Genomic DNA, 19,446 nt, shown 5'->3' on the forward strand with positions numbered 1-19,446 from the left:
AAAAGCAGTACCAGTCTCTCCCCCTCCTTTTCATCTCTGCACTTCACATAATCCCTTTGATCATCAGTTGACTATGGTTTATTGCTAAAATTTGTTGAGTTTTTCACTGTCTTGTTGAAAAGTCCTTTCTTCAAGGACAGCCACGTTTAATCCTTCCCGGAACAAAACACACACATACAAATCCCACTCCCCTTTATGTCTCATCCCATGAGAAAGTTTAAAATGTTGTCATCTTTCTTCAAGCTTTCATCAAGATAGAAAATCAGAGTGAGGCACAGTAATTGTAACTGTGACAAAATATTTTAATAGCAGTTGATGGGAATATGCTTTTTGAAAGCAAAAAATAAAGTGGCTAGGTAGAAACACACACATAACCACATAACTGTATAATTCCAGCATGGAAACCAAAATAACCTCCTGCTCTGGCTCAGATTTAATACTGTCCTCACCCTATTCCCAGCACTGGTTTCAGAGACAACTCAGTATCCAGTGGGGGCTGGAAAACAGATGACCTAGACTGGTAACAAGCAAAAATGCAAACTGCTACTCAGGTCTTGAATAAACAGAAATGTCTGTCTTTCAAATCTGCCCATCACCTTTCCATTGCACTGAATGAGCTCCCAGACTGCAATGTTTATGCTGAACCTCTGCACCAGCTTCAACCTAGTTGAGCCAAGAAACTTCAAGCCAAAGCACGTTCCCTAATAGAGCACGGCTGCTATTGAACAGGGCCCTAGGCCAACTGTGACCAGTGACAGCACTGTGCAAAAATGTGCCATCTTGCTTGTCCTCCAGTGCAATGAAAAAAATTGAAAATCTCCTCTTGGTGACCGTCAGGACCAAAGAGACTGAAAGTCATGCCTGATTCTTTAGCATGAGATCACTCGCTGGTATCTCTTGCTGCTCTGGTGTTGTGAATGCCCAGGGAGAGCCTCATGTTGACAATTGTTAGGCAGATTGCAAGATGTGATCACTGCTCATGCAAAAAAGCATAGAGCAGAGCTCTTGCCAGACTCCCTCTCAGTAATCTGGCACATTCTTCATTAAAAAATGAAGGCAGAACATGGCTTCATTCACCTGAAGGGAAGCGAAGGGAAGCGAAGGGAAGCAAAGAGATTTGGTCTTAGGTTTATTTGTAACAGGAGAAATTTTCTGCTAAATCTCCTATCTTAAGACATCTGCATGCACCATGCACCAGGCATGTCCCTTTCCTTCCATAGCCTCTCATGCTGGTGAATGAAGTGGAGTAACAGCACAGACCCATCCTGCACTATTGTAGAATCCCAGTTCTGTGAGACCTGATCAAAATTTGGGGTGCCTTCCAAGTCCAGCTACACATCCTTGCAACTGGACATTTGCTTGTCCTCTGACCTGTCCTCATTGCAAGATCAGGTGGTAACACAAGACCTAATTTTTTACCCTGTCATTGCCCTCTTTTTTTTTTTTTCCTTAATGCTATCACCAAAAGCATCAAATGTCTCATTAAGGTTTGACATGAACTGAGACTACATGGAGCTTTGTGAGTTGTACTGCATGAACCAAAGTGGAAACCATTTGCCTCCACTTCAGTTGTCCCAAAGCCCTGGTGTGGAATGCCCCATTTGCCTCCATTTCAGTTGTCCCAAAGCCCTGGTGTGGAAGTCTGGACCTTTCAAATGTCAGTAAAGGACTGGGCAGTGAGAAGCATGAAGAATACTTCAGCTGGCTACATGCCATGACATCTACTCTATCCCTGAGACTACCATTGCCCTGACTTTCTACCTCCTAGACCTCTGAAGCAAATCCAGACCCTCTTCATTGCCCCTTTTGCAGCTGAAAGCAACTCAGCAAGCAACATTCATTGTCTCAATGTGACTTGTTTAATCTGGCACCCATGAAATGCAGGTATGACAAGCATTCTACTGCAATATTTGGGAGAATTAGAGTTCCTTAATCTATCTTCAGTCAAAACAAATAAATGTGGTTTTTATTAAGATCTGTCAGAAAACATTTGGAAATAATTTTCATTACTTCCCTATTAATTCTGTTTTAGAAGCATTCAGTGCCAGTCAGATCTTTCAGAAAGAGGCACAACATCATGGAAGTCAAAAGGTGGAGTTCAAAGGATTGATTTGGCCTTTGTCACACCTCATACATGCTCTTTCCTTAATCTGAGATGCTGAGGATCACTGGGGTCTTATATTACCAATAGTAAAGCTTATGTTTAAAGAGGGTCTTCTTTCCTCCCTAAATTAATTTTCAATGTTCCTGTCATGCAAAGACACATCTTAAATTTTTTCTGTAAACTTGCCCAAGTAGTCATGTTGACTGCAGAAAATGAACTCTTGTACATATATATAGATATAGATATACACACATGCATACAAACTCCTATAAGCAGATTTATTCCTTCCCAAAGAGAATAGCTCATTTGGGACTTCAGGCAAAATAAAAAACTGTGTCACATGAACACAGTTTTATTTCAGTCTAGCCTGTTTCTTATTTCATCTGACCTGCTTCTTAGGACTTCCAAGGAAAATTCATCAACAGCAAACCAACCAAGTGCTGTTCATACTTAGCATCAAAACATCAAACTTTAGAGGTTTCTCAAGGTCCCTGTTTCATTTCTTAAAACCTTTCACTTCCAGCTACATTTGTACATCCAAACCACTGACTTTATGAGAAGGAGGCAGAGAATTACCTAGAATTTCAACAAGCAAGTCAAAAAGCCCATCTGTTAAAATCTCTGCTTTTGGCATAAGGTACATTTTCCATCCCATCTTTCACAGGAATAAAAAAAGCTCAGGTGCATTGGTGGGGCATTTTTATACCTGATGAACTTATTAGCTGACATCTCTGTGGCATCCTGAGTAAAACTATGTAGTGATTACATAGAATAGAGATTCCCAACTGGTGCTCTGCAGACCACTGATGGCTCACAGGACCACGCCGTGGTCCAGACCCTCAATTCAAATAGCTGCTGAAGAGGTTTCTCCCACCCTGCCTCCAGCACAGGTTACCAGAGTGTACATCACAAATGCCCTTGAAGGTGCTAGGCCCTGTGTCAGCTCCTGCTGTTGCAGGGTGAACCACATCAAAGTGTTGACAGGGAGATTTTTATAGGACTTTGTCCCTGGCAGAGTACACTCCTTGGGTCTGCACTTAAAAAACCCATGGCTGATCCAGCTCTCATATCCATGATCTAGTTCATCAGTGGGGAAGGAGCATTACAGAGCTGCACTGTCACAGAGGTATTAGCAAAGATCTAGTGTGCTGCTGCCAACACCACAATACACTTCCAAGCACGCAGCAGTGGGAGCTATCATCTGAGAGCCAGCCAGTTGCAATGGAAACTCCTCATTTGTCTTTACTCCCTTGGGCAGGCTGAGTGTGGGTATGCCATTTCCACTCCTCTTACTTGTTTCCTCATCTTTCTCCTACTGCACATTGACATAAGGGCCAGGCAGAAGTTTCCCTTGACATTTGGATTTGCATATACTGGTCCCACCCCTGATCTCTGTGACATTTGTCTATCATTTCCCATTAACAGACCAAGGAAGAAACAAGACATAGCTGGAAGCTGCTGGCACAGCCACTGGTTCTCATGGTAGAAGGATCGACCCTTGACTCTCCCCTTCAAGTGTCCTCTGAAGTATTTCAAATATGTTGTCCCCAAAGATCAGAAGATACTGAAATATTATTCGTATACAAACTAGAGTTGAAATCCTGGTCCTGTTGGGATCCCTGGCACACTTCCCAGAGACTTCAATCAGGACAGGATTCCACCCTCACAGGCCAAATGCATCTAATATACACTATGACAGAAACTGGGGTGACCTCAGATTTTGCCAATATAGGCTACCTCATCCTCTCATACCTTTGTGCACACACATGTAAAGGCAGAATTTGTTTTACTCTTGCAGTACTTACTTGTGGGAGACAAATTATTTTTACTTGTACCATTATCACTGAGGAAATACTTTGCTGTAGGTACTAAGGGCAGAAAAGCTGCATTGCCCTTTACTGCTGTTTAATCATAAGGGAAAATATCCCAGGTAATGACAATGAGACTCCCATTTTGAAGAACACAACACACTGAAATTGAAGGGGTCTTCTAGTCTACAAGACAGTTTGTAAAAGTGCTTAGTCCCAAAATGAGTTCTGACTTGCATCCACTTTTTCTCTGCAATCAAACACTGGGAAGCAGGTTCATGGGGAATCACTCACTAGTTACCCTTATCTTCTATCTGCTTCTACCAGCACAGACTTTCATCTTCATTTTGTAAATCTAATCACAAGAATGTCCACACCACGCACTGAGTCCTCCTGCATTCTTTGTTACAAATCTGTAGCCTGGCAATTGAAACCTGTGGTGATGAAGCTGTTGGCCAGTTTCATCTCCCACCAAAACTCCAAGAGCAGTGCCCATGCCAGTAGCTTCCAGTTAGGAGCTCTTTGTTCTTAATAATAGGAAAGAACAGAAACATGATGAGCTCAGATGACCAAGACATATTAAGAGGAGAATAGACTTCCTTTTGTTCTATTAAATGGCAATGACAATTCTCCCACTGATTTCTAGAAGAAAAAATAATTGGAGCATAGAAAAGAATATCACACAGGCAGAAAGAAGCTGCACAACTATGGAAAAGACAGTCTTCAGTTTCTGGCCTACACAAATAGAACTGCTATCCTGTACCCCTTTAAAGGCATAGGGAAAAGGAAGAAATCCTTGTTCTTCACCATTCTCTCTCATGACTTCAAATCCTCTGGAGAGGAAGCCTCATGCTAGCTCAGATGGCAGATGTCATGGATGCAGCATGTGCCCTGATGTCCTCAGCTGCCTCTGCTCTGAGGAAGGCAATGTAGCTGCAAGTGTTCCCAGTGGAGTATGCACCAGGACAGACATGTAGTGCCACAAGTACCAGCCAGAACACCAAACTGGAGCCAGGTGCAGTGGAGGCACATCTGAAGACAGAAATGCTTGCAGGAGATGATGACCATGCATCAAGTGCTGATCACCAGGACACTGCTGGTCTCTTCAGGATGTGCAAAGCCACAATGAGCCTAAGATGGTAAGTACCATCACAGAGGTGTGAAGCAGAACAAGCCATGGGAGCAGAAAGCAAGCTGGGGGCTCTTGCCTAGTGGAGTTAGCCACCCAGAAATACAAGCAGGAGTGACACAAGACAGGGCAGTCTGGTGTCCTTCATGACAAGTTGAAGCTCATACTGGGAGCAGCAGTCAGAGCTCTGGCAATACACAGAGGGGTTGGGCTAGGAGTGGAGCAGGTGTCAGCCTGGGAAGATGGTGCTCTGTCCCAGTGCAGGAGCATTTCATCAGCACCAGAACTAGCAAGGAAGGCAGCAGTAGCAGCACAGCTCTCCATATTTGGCTTTCCACTTGAGAGAAAGGTTTCCCTGTCCAGGCAAGGAGCTGATCAGAGATGGGAAGTATCTGCCTCTCTGACTTCTGCTACTCTGCTCCTCTCCCTCTCATTTGGAGCCCCACTCTTGTCCTACCCTTGCACCACTCCTCTTGATCTTCATGCTCACATGTAATATTTCAACAATATATTTTCTGAACTTATTTGCATCCAGCTAGATTTTATGAACATTTTAGCACTCTATCACTCTTTCTTCTCTCAGGTCTTGAATTAAAAAGCTAAGGTTATGCCTTTAAAAATAATAAAACATTTGAGCAAATCTTAAGGTAAAGATCCAACAGCAACATTCATTCAGCCAGACTTCAAACTCCACATGTTTTCTGGAATGCATTTCAAAATACAAAATCATGATATATTAACCTACATAGTCAGTCATAAAAAAGTAATAGAAAATAATATGAAGAGACGAATTAAAAAGCTAAGGTTATGCCTTTAAAAATAATAAAACATTTGAGCAAATCTTAAGGTAAAGATCCAACAGCAACATTCATTCAGCCAGACTTCAAACTCCACATGTTTTCTGGAATGCATTTCAAAATACAAAATCATGATATATTAACCTACATAGTCAGTCATAAAAAAGTAATAGAAAATAATATGAAGAGACAATGCAGCCAGCTCACTGTGGCTTTAGTTTTGTATTTTCAACCCTTTTTCTTTTCCTGTTAAAACACATAGCTCTAAGGTCCAGCTCTGCCTAGTGCTGAGCATCATAAACTCATGAGAGTTGAGAGGTTTCTGTTGCTTACTCTACTGAGCCAGCAGTGGCAACAACACTGAGTTTTAGTCATCACCCCTGCATTTCTAAAGAAAAAAGCAGCATTACAAAAAAACACACTCTAAAAGTTCTTTGGTTTGCTGGTCTTACTAGTTGTGCCCTAAGAGACACTAATAAATGAATGATAAATTTTCAAGACCTTGCCTGTTGCTCCCAGTACCTGGGTACTTACACAGTCCCATTGCCTGTCACATTGACAGACACACTGCAGCTGAAAGTCCAGTTATTCAACAGCAGAGCATCATGAAAATCTGTGGAATTCCACCTGGAATGGATCCAGCTGCAGAAAATTCTACTTGGTTTCCAGTTCACACTTTTAGTCATCTTAATAAGTGGAGCCCATATTGTTTCCTGCCAAGTAGCTAATTTATTGCTAATGAGCAGCAGTTCTGTGCCACTTTGGTTGAAAAGTGAAGCATGAGGTGAGTGCTAGCTTTTAAGAGGTAAAACAGGGCAGCAAATCTGAAAAGTTTTTTTGACAGAATAACTCAAACAGAGTGCCACAAATTAGATGTCCCTTAAACCATTTGCCATATTTGAAGTCTGCACCATAGACCCCTGCTTTATGCTGAGTTTAGCAAACACTAACAAAACAATGAGGCCAAACCACAAGACCCAACAGCAGTGAGGCTCTGGTACAATGAAAAGAGATAGACAAAATGACACACTTGCAGACTGTGCATGAGCCAGTATAAAACCTGACACAGCAAGATGACAATGTTGTCAGCTCCCTTCATGGGACTCATGCAGGAAAGCTGTTAAATAGTCTTTACTATACACATTCAGGTACCCTTAGGGCCAGCAAATACACCACAAAGGCAATACATTGGTAATCAGGAATGTTGTTTGTGACTGTGCATTGCTTCACTGTGCTGGGGAGGAGCAGCACCAAAACTTTCAACAGAGCCTGACTCAGAATCAATTAAACAAGACAGGTGAGACCTGACAGTATCCTCTCTATTTAATACTGAGAGGACACAGACATACATAAATGCTTTATATTCATGTGACAAAAGCAAGTTACACTTGAGCACTCTACCAAGCCAATAAATTTTAAAGCTGTTTAATTTTTCTAGGAACAGTGCCCCACACAATATTGGGGTGGTCCAGGGAAAAAAAAAAAGCAGCTTAGTTTTCCATCAGAGAATAAGGGAATTAAAAAAAATCATTTCTGTGTCTACTGTTATCTACTACCATTCCCTAGGTCCTCTTCCATAAGGACCTATTGGGTCTCCTTAAGCCTCCTTTGCTGCCATGTAAGTTCCACCCAGTTCAGACTGAGACACAAGGCACACATGACAGGTCAGAGCCTAAATTCTGGGCATCAAAGACATATGAAGCACCTTTTTCACAGTGAACCCCCAGAACACAGTTGTGTGTGTACAAAGGGTTGGCCAAAACCAGAAATACATATGTGAAAAGGGAAGGGAGAGCAACTTCCAATCTGTTTGCAAATGCACTCAAATAGTAAAGCAGCCTATGTTTACTAAGCAAACTGTTTTTCAAACCCCAGTCACCATCTTTAGTTATGGCCTAGCTGGAAAAAACAATTGTTGAACTCAACCTTCAAATCAACAAAAAAACAAGACAGGTGAGACCTGACAGTATCCTGTCTATTTAATACTGAGAGAACACAAACATACATAAATGTTTTGTATGCCTTCAACAAAATGAAAAAAGCAAAAATAATTGCATTTATGCCTGGAATGTTTGGCCTCCTGATGGTGGATGCTTTAGAACTTCCCAGATCTGATGGTTCTACAGGAATGGAGTACAACTAGAAAGACAGTCTCTGAAAGGATATCCTAATAAATGTATGGGGAAAAGCATTAGGAAGGCATGGGAACAGAGGCAAGAATGGGAAAAGAAGTCTGAAAGAAGAAATAGATTCTGGAAAATAGGTACAAAGAAGGGCCAAACTAAAATCACAGATGATAATGCTTGCAAACTTGGAGGATTTTTACAATCCATACCCCAGGTAAAAGAAAAAAAAAACCCAACTGAAAACAGCTTGCACCCTTAAGATGAACAAAGAATAGAAAAGCCAGATCTGAAAATCATAAATAAACATGAGTAAACTAGTCAGATTTTTCAGTTCTTACCTGGACCAAATAAAACATTTACAACTTGTAAATACTGACAAGTGTCACTTCAGATACTATTAAACGATACCCTAAACATAAAAGACAGGTTGGTCTGTAGTTAAATATTTTCTTCCTTGTTTTTTCAATGTTGAAAGTAATTGAAAACAGAAGACATGTTTGTGAAGTAGCCAAACTTTTCAGGAACAGAAAGTATAAATGTTAGCAATACACCTGATAGTGCACATCCAGTTCTCACCCAGTTACACCCATCTACCTTCACACAAAGCCAGTTAAACAACAAAAGCATCAACACTTACAGCCATATAAAATATAAATGAAATATACCCTAGAGCACCTATGAAGTGATACCACTGGTGAGACACCCCAAATAAAAATCCACATAAAGATGGCACCTGTTTTCTTGGCCAAGGAGGGCTGGAGAAGACACAAACTCATGATATTTATGAGCAATGAAATGATGTCACAAATAACATTATGAAGACTCTGCCCAAAGCACAGTGTTGTACAGGGAATACATGTGACTGCAAAGTCTGAAGGATGTGCACATATTTCAGAGAGGACACATATTGGGAATAGATCTGAATTTTTACTATTTTTGCTACTTGTGTGCTTTAAGACCACATTATTTTAGTGTTTACATTAAAAGGGAGACCAAAATATATTTGGAGATGACTAAGCAGTTTCTTGATTTCTCTCAAGTACCAAAAAGCTGTCTTGCCAATTTATTTATATTTAAGCTTCTACAACTTAATATAAACTTGCTTCCAAGAACTTCATAGGTCTCCTTAAAGTATGTGTAGCAAGAAGTCAATGCTGTGCCAGCTGGCAGATTAACCAATCCACTAAACTAGGCTCCTACTGAATTTAAAGATTGTTTTTCATCTTTCCCCTCTCTTCTCCTCTACATCCAGATGTATTATTTAGGGGATATTTTCCAGTACTGGTAAGAAAAGTAAAAGAAATGCCCTTGGCACTTAATGAGTTTTTCCTCCAATGTGGTCTCCTGCTGCCCTTGGAATTTATTCCATTACTGTATGGCTTGCAATGGTCCCAAAATACTTCTGACTACATGAAAAGATGAAGAAAGTGTGTTTGAGGTAGGTAGAATTCTTCATTCAAATGCAGGGACAGTCTGGGGTGATAGATCTTAGTGGATGATTTGACTCAGATCATCATTATTCTGGCATGCCACCCCCAAACCATACCCTGCAGCCCCTTCTGCAGGAGACCAGCACTGTTCCCTGCACATTACAGCTGGGAAAGGCACAGCACACAAGGATTAAGGACAGGACCAGCACCAGCCTGGAGGAGATTGGCAGAGAAACTTGTTTCTCTACAGTCCCTGCAGGACTTCAGTGATGAGAATGAAAAACCAACTGTGGTAAAGCCCCATGCCTTCACAGAACAGAGATTTCCAGCATTTCATTTTCCTTCAGAGGTTCAAATAAGCATCTGAACTTCCTTGGAGGCATCTGAACTCCATGATCTAGCAGTATTCAAAGGATGAGTCTAGAATAAATGCTGGTATTAAAGCAGCCCTGATGTCATCTAGAAAAAAAAAAGCTATATAGAAGTATTTCAGATAAAATGTCCCTATAACAGTTTCCCAGCTAAAACCTCCAGAAAGCTCTGAGTTGTATCTGCTCCCTGTGGCTATTTCAGACTGACTGGAACTACAGGCAACTGAAGGAATAGAAGTGGCTTTTGAAATGCCTGGAAAATAAGTAAAATTAGTTCAGTCCCATAGACTTGCTACTGAACTAGAAAGCACAAAGGCCTTAAAAGCAAGTCTAGGCACAAAGCCAGAGGCTGAGATAGCCAACTTTGGAACTTGATCATGACTCAAAGCATCTCCTTTCCCAGGAGTGAGAAGCCTCTCCAGGCTCCCACTCATGCCTGGCCTGGTCCCACAGGGTGAGGAGACCTCTTGCTCCCAGGCAGACCCAGTGACCATCTTGGCTCATGCAATGACTTGAGAATTTGGCATAAACAGAGTGTGATTTACCAGAATTGTTCTGCGGGTCACAAACATTCCCTGCTCTCTTCTTAAGGGGTAATTCAGTTCTTAATTGTAGAAGCTGAAGTGCAAAAACCTGTGTTTTGCATGTATCCTTTGTTTCTAATCCCTAGTATCCGTAAGGGGACTCCCTTACTTGGCTAGCAGTCGGGATTCATTAGACTTTTTATGATGATTCTTTCTGTTGTGCAGATATATGATGAATCTCAGATGTTTAAATAGCATATAACTGTGCTCCATTGACCTTGCTGAGTACAGTTGGAGGAAAAGAAAGGTAATTTTCCTCAAAGAAATGCTAAAAATGTGTCTCCACTATAGCACAGATGCAGAGGATAAAGAAACTCCAGAGGGATTAAAATATTTTAGATTAATTTGGAAGAAGGCCACATTGTGTAAAGCCTGGTTAGTTTGGGCCTTTCCAATTCCACGCCATATAAACAAACCCATTTAAACTGCATTTGTTAGAAGGAATGTTTTAAAAAAAAAAATCCCCCAAAGCAGTTGTAACTCAAATGACCTCCAGTTCTGTATTCTCTTCTTACTGCCTAAAGAACAAACATATGTACAATATATTCTAGCCAGAGCTTGTGCAGTTGCTGTGTGATTCATACTGCTTGAAAATTAAATCATTTAAGGAAAGGGATTCTGGCTCCCTCAAGCAAGGTTTTAAAACTGAACAAGGTTAGATTTGATTGGGTTTGAAGTTGACTTCCATACTTTGAACAAGAGGATTGCTTATAGATCTTTGCTGTGGGCTGGAAAAAAGTAAAAGATTAAAATAAATTGAAAAGAGAGAAAGAAAACGAGGGAAAAAGAAAAGAACCTGTATCATCAACACAACTATGTAAGAACTAACCTAATGTTCAGCGTGTCACTGATTGGCAGATACAAGACCTTAATGTTTATTCACTTTCAAGGTCAAAGTTTGGCCATTTTTCTCATACAGAATAGAGTTTTTGTCTGCAGAATGTTCCAAAGAGACAAGTCAGAGTGTGGTACTAAATAACCACAACAAATAAACAGTTGGTGACTCTTACAAGTTAATCAAGTTGAGACACAAAGGAACATGAGGGTAGCACAATGCCAGCAAGAGGAGTAACCAGATGAAACACACTGAGTCGTTTTGCATGATTAGCATCTGCAGAACAGTGGGCACTTATAGGGATTTTCCTTATACACCATAAATCCCAGAGCAACTCAACATTATGAATAACCTACTTGCCATGTAGATGAAGAGAGTTTGCCTGCAGTCCCAGACCTCCTTGGGTTGTTGAAATGGTACCCAAGGATTTGACTGTAACTCAGTCACTGCACAAATTCCTCTGGCCCCAGAGAATGAGATGACACACCTGAGTACAAATTATTATCTGTCTTCTCCCAAATACCCAAAGGAGCCAATATAATTTCACCACTGCATGCAAACATCTCGGAGAGGAATACATGGCAACTTGACTGAAGTTCAGAACAATACAACTTGGTGTTGTAGGAGGATAAAAGTTCTTTTTCATTACAAGGAATATACTATGAGAGAATAAAAAGCTTAATTGAAATTCTGGGATTTAAGGGCTAGCATCCCTTCACTTACTGAGGCTCTTAGGAGATGTTCTGATTATGGTATTGCAAGAGGTTATGATGGTTCTGACATCATGGCTGAAAAATTCAGCTGTGATGATAGTTTCTGCAGCCTTCATACATTTGACAGCACACAATTTGTTTGCTACAGTGCTACCAGTTTACATTTTCCACAGCATTTTTCCTCTTGATCGTTACTGCACATTGATTGCATCTCTAGCCAGTTGTGTGCTCCCATGTTCATTCTGTTTGCATGCATGGAAGGGATGCATTAAGCTCTCTTTGGTGATACTCCAGGTTTGCAGGGATATAACCATAAGGAGAAAGTTGGCCAAAGGGATTTTTGCATCAAACATCAGGCAAGGACCTTTGTTTGTTGACATATCACTCTACACATTCATGAAAACATGTTCTCCAGTGACTCAGACTATCCTGGTAAAACATTTTGAATCAATGCTTCACATAATTTCAGAAACAGGTGCTAGACAGTAAAATTGCATGTTTGCAACAGAAATGGCCAAGTCCTGTATATTAGGGCTTGGAATTTTCTATTTTGTGCATCATATCATCACCAGCAATGCATGAAAACACAACAGCTATTATATCCTAAACTTTCCTTTTGAAATGTATTTCTTTTTAAAATTTACTCCAAGAAATCTCTATGTTACCATTTTTTAATGCACAAGTCTGTTTTTTCCCTCATATGCCTGCTACAGTTCTATGTCCACATAGCTTTTATTTTCTGCCTCTCCAATAGGAGATGGTTTGGTTTGTTCTACCATCTCACACAATGGCTTCTCTACTATATAGAGGCTTCTCTGCTCCAGGTAGAAAGATGTGCAGGACTCATGTGATATCTCTGCCATGGCCAGAATATCAAGTAGTTCCAACTTCCACCTGTCTGAAATGAAAGGTTTGCTTTGCAGGGAAGTTTCCCACTTTCACCTTAGCAGTGACATCCTTCCCTTGTGGAGTACCACTTACACTTTTGGAAGGAGCAATGCCCTTCACACTGCTCCTAGTCCTAAAGTTGCATGGCCCCTTAAAAAAAAAACCAAAAAAACCTCTTTTGATATGCTTTCTTTTTCACCTTAACCATCAGTCTAAGAAAGCTTATAAAATAGCCTAAATTTTGCTTCTCTTAGTAGTTCCAACTTCAGTGTTGTGCCCCATAGTACTCCTAGTTCAACATCAGTATACTAAAAACATAACTCCATTCTTAATGCTGTCCCTTTCCTGACTGATTCAAATGGAGTATGTCTGTTACCTGCAGCAATAAATTTTGAAACCTTAGTCACATGGCAGAAGAGTAATTTGATTGCTTAAAACCCCACATTGTTTCAGTTTAGTTATACGCTACAGCCAACTTTATGTTACCTGAGGTAGCCAAGGGATATGTTAAGGTCAGACATACACAGTGGGGGTGCAGATGGCCAGTGACATAAAGTCACCCAAATGGCTTTGCTCAGAGCCAATTTGGTTTATGAGTAGGACTTGTGAGCTCTGGTAACAAGGGAACCCCAAGCTGCTTCCACACAAAGCTCCTTAGGTGCATCACCTCTGCTTTTCCATCCCCTCCTGGCACCCTCCTCACTCAGGTGCTGGATGGGGTAGGGATGCTGCTATGTGCAGTCACCTAGCACCAAAATTGGGTCAAGACCCAAGATGTGACTGCAGAGAGTTGGCTCTGCTGTCCCTGCATCTGCATCAGGGCTAATCTGCTGCATCAATAAACTGTCCTCAGTTAATGCTGATTGTCAATTTCTTAGACTACGTAGACTTTTTATGGAATAAAAAGCCCTAAAAAAATGAATTAAGAGACTCAATTAATAGAAATAAGTCATTAAATTTTATATTGAGATTTATAGACTTTTCTCAGGTTTTGCTGTTCAGTATTTTCTTTGTACTTGTAAGGAAAATAGCACTTAGATTATCCCCACGTCTAACACAAGGCAAAAACATGACAGAGATTGGTCTTTCGGTGATAAAACTAGCAAAAACAGAACACTTATGATAACCCTGTCTTTGAAAAACATCAGTAAAAAGCCCCCCAAGCTCCAAGAACATGTTGCAGACTGCACATGTCACATAACTACGGGCTAAGATTTTTTGCCTGAGGCTCCCACATTTAACAAAGGGAAACACTGCTTTCAACAAAAGATGCTATTCTAGTTATGTGCCCTTTTACCCTGTCAGAGAAACAGCTGGTATCATAAAGTCACAGCTAATTTGTATCATGTCTGCACTAACAGTCAGATTCGGTTTGTATCAGACTTTCAAAGTTGGACTTAATACCAGTTGATGGATGACAGCTTTTCTTGCCTCCCCCTTCTCAAAACATATTTAAACATTACCTCCCACATAAAGAAAAAACCCTCTCAATATTCAAAATACAAGTGGAATCTTTAATACATGTCGCATAATCAAAATAAATGTTAAATATCAATGTTGAAAACTAGCAAATTTAAAAAAACCCTAAAGAAGGGTGAGGAAATGACACCAGCAGTTCCAAAGTTCTGTGACAAATAGAGAGTGTTTTAAGACAGACATGTGGGTACCAAGTGCAATGGAAAAGAATTTTTCTTAAAAAGAAAAGAAAAAAAAACACCCAAACTTGCCTCAGGTAATCTCTTGCAGTTTGGGGTATCTGTTCTCCTGAAACAAATTCAGTCTGCCTGCAGAGACTCTAAGGGCTTTTTCAAGGTCAGCACTCAACAATTTAGGGAAGAACAATTTCACTTCTTTTTTTTTTTTTTAAGGGACCTGTTTCTCATTTAAGCTATTTAATGTCATCTACTTTCAGTTTTAGATCCCTGAAGCAGAATGCCTGAACTGTGTAAAGGGACTGTAGTGAAAGTGAGAGTCAGGCCAAAAACTTAACAGCTCCAAACCCACAGCATTCACATGAGAAAGAGCTGCAAAAATCAGGCTCTTCTTGGAAAAAAAAAGGCATGGGGAAACTTCCAGAGACTGGGAGTTCAAGCTCAGTTCAGATACACATCTAACAAGCTTCTGAGACTTCCAGTACCTGAGCCTACAACATTAGCTGGAGACAAGATATTATTTTGAGTTTTCAGCTACTTCTCACTTCCAGATTATCTAGAAGGATTTGACCAAGGCTCTTTCATCCCATGATCTGGAACCATCATCAAAATGTAGGCAAGGAAAATCATCTTCTTTTTTTATGCTGGACATATAATTATCAGGGTTGGGAATAATTGGCCCCATTTCTCCAAAAGAGATCAGTCTGCTCTGTAAAGTTATGCATACCAAGAGAACAACATGCCTGGGAAATTCAAAGCTGCAGTATCAGCAATGCAGTTTTAAAGTGACAGAAGAGCTTGTTGTGATGGAGCTGAGAAAGAGCAGTTGTCAATGAAGACTGAATAATCCCAGCTCCTAGCCTAGCTTTCCCTCAGCACACACACTTCCTGCCTGGGAAGGGTAATATTGTGCAGAGGACAGAAAGCTACAGCTTCTGCTGTGCCTGAGCTGTGCTTGGCACTGCTCTCTGATGAGCTTCTTGCCAGTGAACAGAGCCAAAGAGCAGCATGTTCCTGCCACATCCTCTCCAGTGAGCTAGATCTGCTCCCTACCTACTGGGAAGATGCAGATAATCAACTCCACTTCCTTCACTCCGAGCACAGCAGTGACTTTGCCCCTACATATGATCCTTCTGCTTGTTCAGATTTTTTTACACTTTTTTTCCCTATGTTCTTAAACCTCTGTCTGATGAAGTATGGTTTATTAGAAGCAGACTTCTCTTCAGCTACTCAGTGTGTTGGGTTTCTAATTCCTAGGTGGTGTAATTTCTGGAAAATAAAACATGGTTTTCATCCAAAAGTTTGGATGAGTCGCAGCAGGTTTACTTGTTTGGGTTCACTCTTTAACAAAGTATAACTTTCCATATCTAAATGATGCTCTGGCTTTGTTTTAGCAGCCTGTTAGTTCCAAATTTCTTTGAACTAACAAGACTTGTCTCCCAGATGATGCCCATCAGCTAGGCTCAGCCACCATAGGCAGACATCACGTTGTCATGGGACTATGCACTGCATCAAATAGGACACTACTCCTTCCCAAGCTTGATCCCCTGCTATTAAACTAAAGACAACTCCAAACAGTTGTCTGTTACACCTCTTCAGCAATGCAACACAACACAAAACCCATCAGGTTCTCATCTCTCACAAAAGACCTCTTCCCAAAAAAGTGCCCCAGCTGTACATCGATGTCACCCGACGTCCCAGAAGCTACAGGGAAACTTATACAAGGTTGAGTGTTGCACCTCCTTTTCCAAGCAGCAGAGAGGACAGATGAGAGAACAGACCCTATGCTCATCTCAGTTTCACTCATCACAATAAAGCCATATAAAATTTCTTCAGAGACTACAGAAATACTTTCAGGCTTGAATATTTAGGAGAAAAGCTGACCAAACCCATTCTTACACAATGTTTCCTAATGGCAAACATCTTGACTTCTAACAAAATTAATATTTCCAAGGGAAAATAAAAAACCATCATCACTAGCCAGTGACTTTGACCTTAACCTTTTAGGATAGCACTTATTGTTAGAAGTAATTCATGTAAGCATCTGTCAGATTGTCTTCCAAAGTCAGATGAAACTGTATGCAAGAATAGAAGAGTTACAGGACTGGCATAATACTAAACTATATTACTGCATTTTATGCTCAGATGAAAGACATGTGCCTCATTTCCAGTACTTTACAGAGAAAATGCTTGTTTCCTTCCTTCCCCAATGACTGGATTGGTCCACATCATTTGCTTTAATGATTTTCTAAAGGTAGCTAATGGCCTTTTCCAGGGTATTTTTATTTATGTCCCCTAAAGACCATCCTCCTATTTAGCCAGCTTTACAATCTGAAAGTGGAGGTTAAGTATGGAAAGTATGATCAGATTTTGCCTTTCCTTCTTTGTGACAGAATTCTTTCATCACTGTAATAAGTGCTGTGCAAGCACCATGGGGACTTCAGCACGAGACAGGTGACACTCACTCTGCATCCTACACTTGGAATAGATGAATGAGGCCCTGGAGGACAGATGTTCAGGTGCAATTTATGCATCAAAATATCAGCAGCACCAGCTGAGAAATGCACTGAAGCACAACCTCAGTTTTGAGGGACCCAAGTGCCTTCTTTCAACACCACAACCAGCAGGCTCAGAGGTGTCTACAAATACAGCTCCAGCTGTTGAGGTATCAGAAAAACTCTGGAGGGCAGTCACTGTTCTCTTTGAATATTCCCTCCTAAGCACAGGAGAAGAAGACTTACTTTTCTCATCCCATTTGCTTTTGGACAGTATGGTCTTCACTGACCACACTGAGAATTTTAAAGAATTTAAATATCTCATAAATGCACTACCCATAGAAGTATATGGGAACAAATTCAGTCACCTCACTGGAAGTGTTTCATGGGACATTTTAGAACATTTTTGCTGGTTCTGAATGAAAAAGAAATCTTCATTTTGAAATATCAGCATTTCCTACAACTGGAAATACCAGATTACATCTGGCTTCAGTTTTAAATACTCCCCCCACAAAGGCTCCAAAGTAATGCAGAACTCCAAAATGGCAACCAGGGCAGAGAACAGCCTGCAACAATTATCAGCCCATTCAGCACTTGCACAAACCTTCCCAGAAGTGTAGACAAAGTTAAACTCACTTCCCCAAGGATGATGACAAAACCAGCTGAAATGGGTCCAGCCCCTGCATTCCTATTGGGAAGGGAAAGCAATGCAACCAGTGTTCAGCCTGCTGCTGTGTGTTTCTCCTTCTCCACACTGTTCTTGCCAAAAAGAGGGGCAGTTGAGCAGAGGAACACAGAAGGTCCAGGCACACAGAGCACATGGTCACTCAGCAGTGATAATAAGCAGCTGGCTGTACCCTGAATTAACTGAAGATGATGGTGTCTAAGGGAGCTGCCTTGACCGTGGTGCAATATTTGTGACCTCCATCAATCTGCTGTCACAGGCACTGCTGGAACTTAGAGCCAGTTCTCAGTTTGGATCCACCCAGGAATTTCCGTATATTGAGGGGCTAAAGTTTACACACATTATAAACACTTCCTTTAAATGGTTTGTGAGCCCTCACTTGTTCTGGCAGCGAAAGAACAGTGTTTGTACAGAATGTCAAAGTCTTACATTTTGTAAAGAGTCAGAAAACACAGTTGCTTGGACTCTCACATAGTTCTCAGAGCTTGCTTGCTCTAAAAAGCAGGACATAAGAGGACAGTAACACACCGGCACATGACCATAACACAAGTAAATATGCTTCTCAGAGCTTGCTTGCTTTAAAAAGCAGGACATAGGAGGACAGTAACACACCAGCACATGACCATAACACAAGTAAATATGACTTAAGACTTCCATTGCAAGCAAAAAAACTTGCTGAAATCCAGTGCAGAAATGAATGGAGCTCCTAAAAGAATGGTCATACACCCACAAAATGATGACTGTAAAAGTCAAAGATTTTGATTCGAAGATAAAATCCTTTAAATCTGCTGTCAGTTCTGAACAAAGTAATCTCTGATGGCAGTGGTCCCAGAGGAACAGGAGTCAAGGGTCTGACTGCAGGGCTGGCCATGGGTTTTCAGGGGCATTTGAATCAGCCCTCAAAGACACAAATAAGCACACAGAGAAAAGCTTCAATACAAAAACACCCCAACCCCATCACCTTCTGAATCCCATGGCAAAGGAAGTCTGAGGTAAGTACTTTGATCATACTCACAGGAAGGCAATCAGGAAATATTCTCAGCTTTTCAATAATAAACCAGCTGCTTGATGAATCAAAACGATGACTCCAGAAAAATGAGGTGATCTCTGTACAGAAATAAAAAATAAAGAACTCTGTTTAGCAAAGGCATAATTATTGTGTGCTCTTCATTCTTCTTTGGTGAAGCCTTCTTTAACAACACTCCTAGAAAGGATTTTTAAGTATGGAATAAAATTGAAACATTTTAAGATAATAGTGCAGGGCCATTACTTGCATTAATTTCTGGTTATTCACTGGAAACTCACAGACTTTTGAGGACTCAATGTAAATTACTGTTCTGCAATTTCAAAAAGGAGACCCACAACCCCACTGTCATCAGCCCTATAGATTCAGAATTTGACAAGACAGACTTTCCAAAACCTCTCAACAAAGGCACTCACTGAAACATCTTTAAGATGTGAAGCTGACACATGCTCTTAGGATTAATATGAGATGAAACAAAGTGTCTGACCAGCAGTGAGTTTCCACAGGAGTAAGATTTCTACCATAGCACCCTAAGGATACACAGAGACTCACAATATAAAACATGTTCATAAGAGTACTCTGCAAAGCCAGCTGAAAAGTAAGATGACAAAGTCTGTAGATGATACAAAACTACTCATTATATTAAAAGCTAAATTCAGTACTAAGAACTGGAGAAAGAGTTCATAGTAATGAATCTCTTAAGGCAAACTGAATTCAGTGTTCATAAGTAAAGGTACAGGAGGAAAAAAACCTTTTATCTATGTACAAATAATGATCAACTCTAAATGAGCCAATAACACTCAGT

Source organism: Acanthisitta chloris, unplaced genomic scaffold (genome assembly GCF_000695815.1).
Source record: "Acanthisitta chloris isolate BGI_N310 unplaced genomic scaffold, ASM69581v1 scaffold2049, whole genome shotgun sequence".
Taxonomy (NCBI): Eukaryota; Metazoa; Chordata; class Aves; order Passeriformes; family Acanthisittidae; genus Acanthisitta; species Acanthisitta chloris.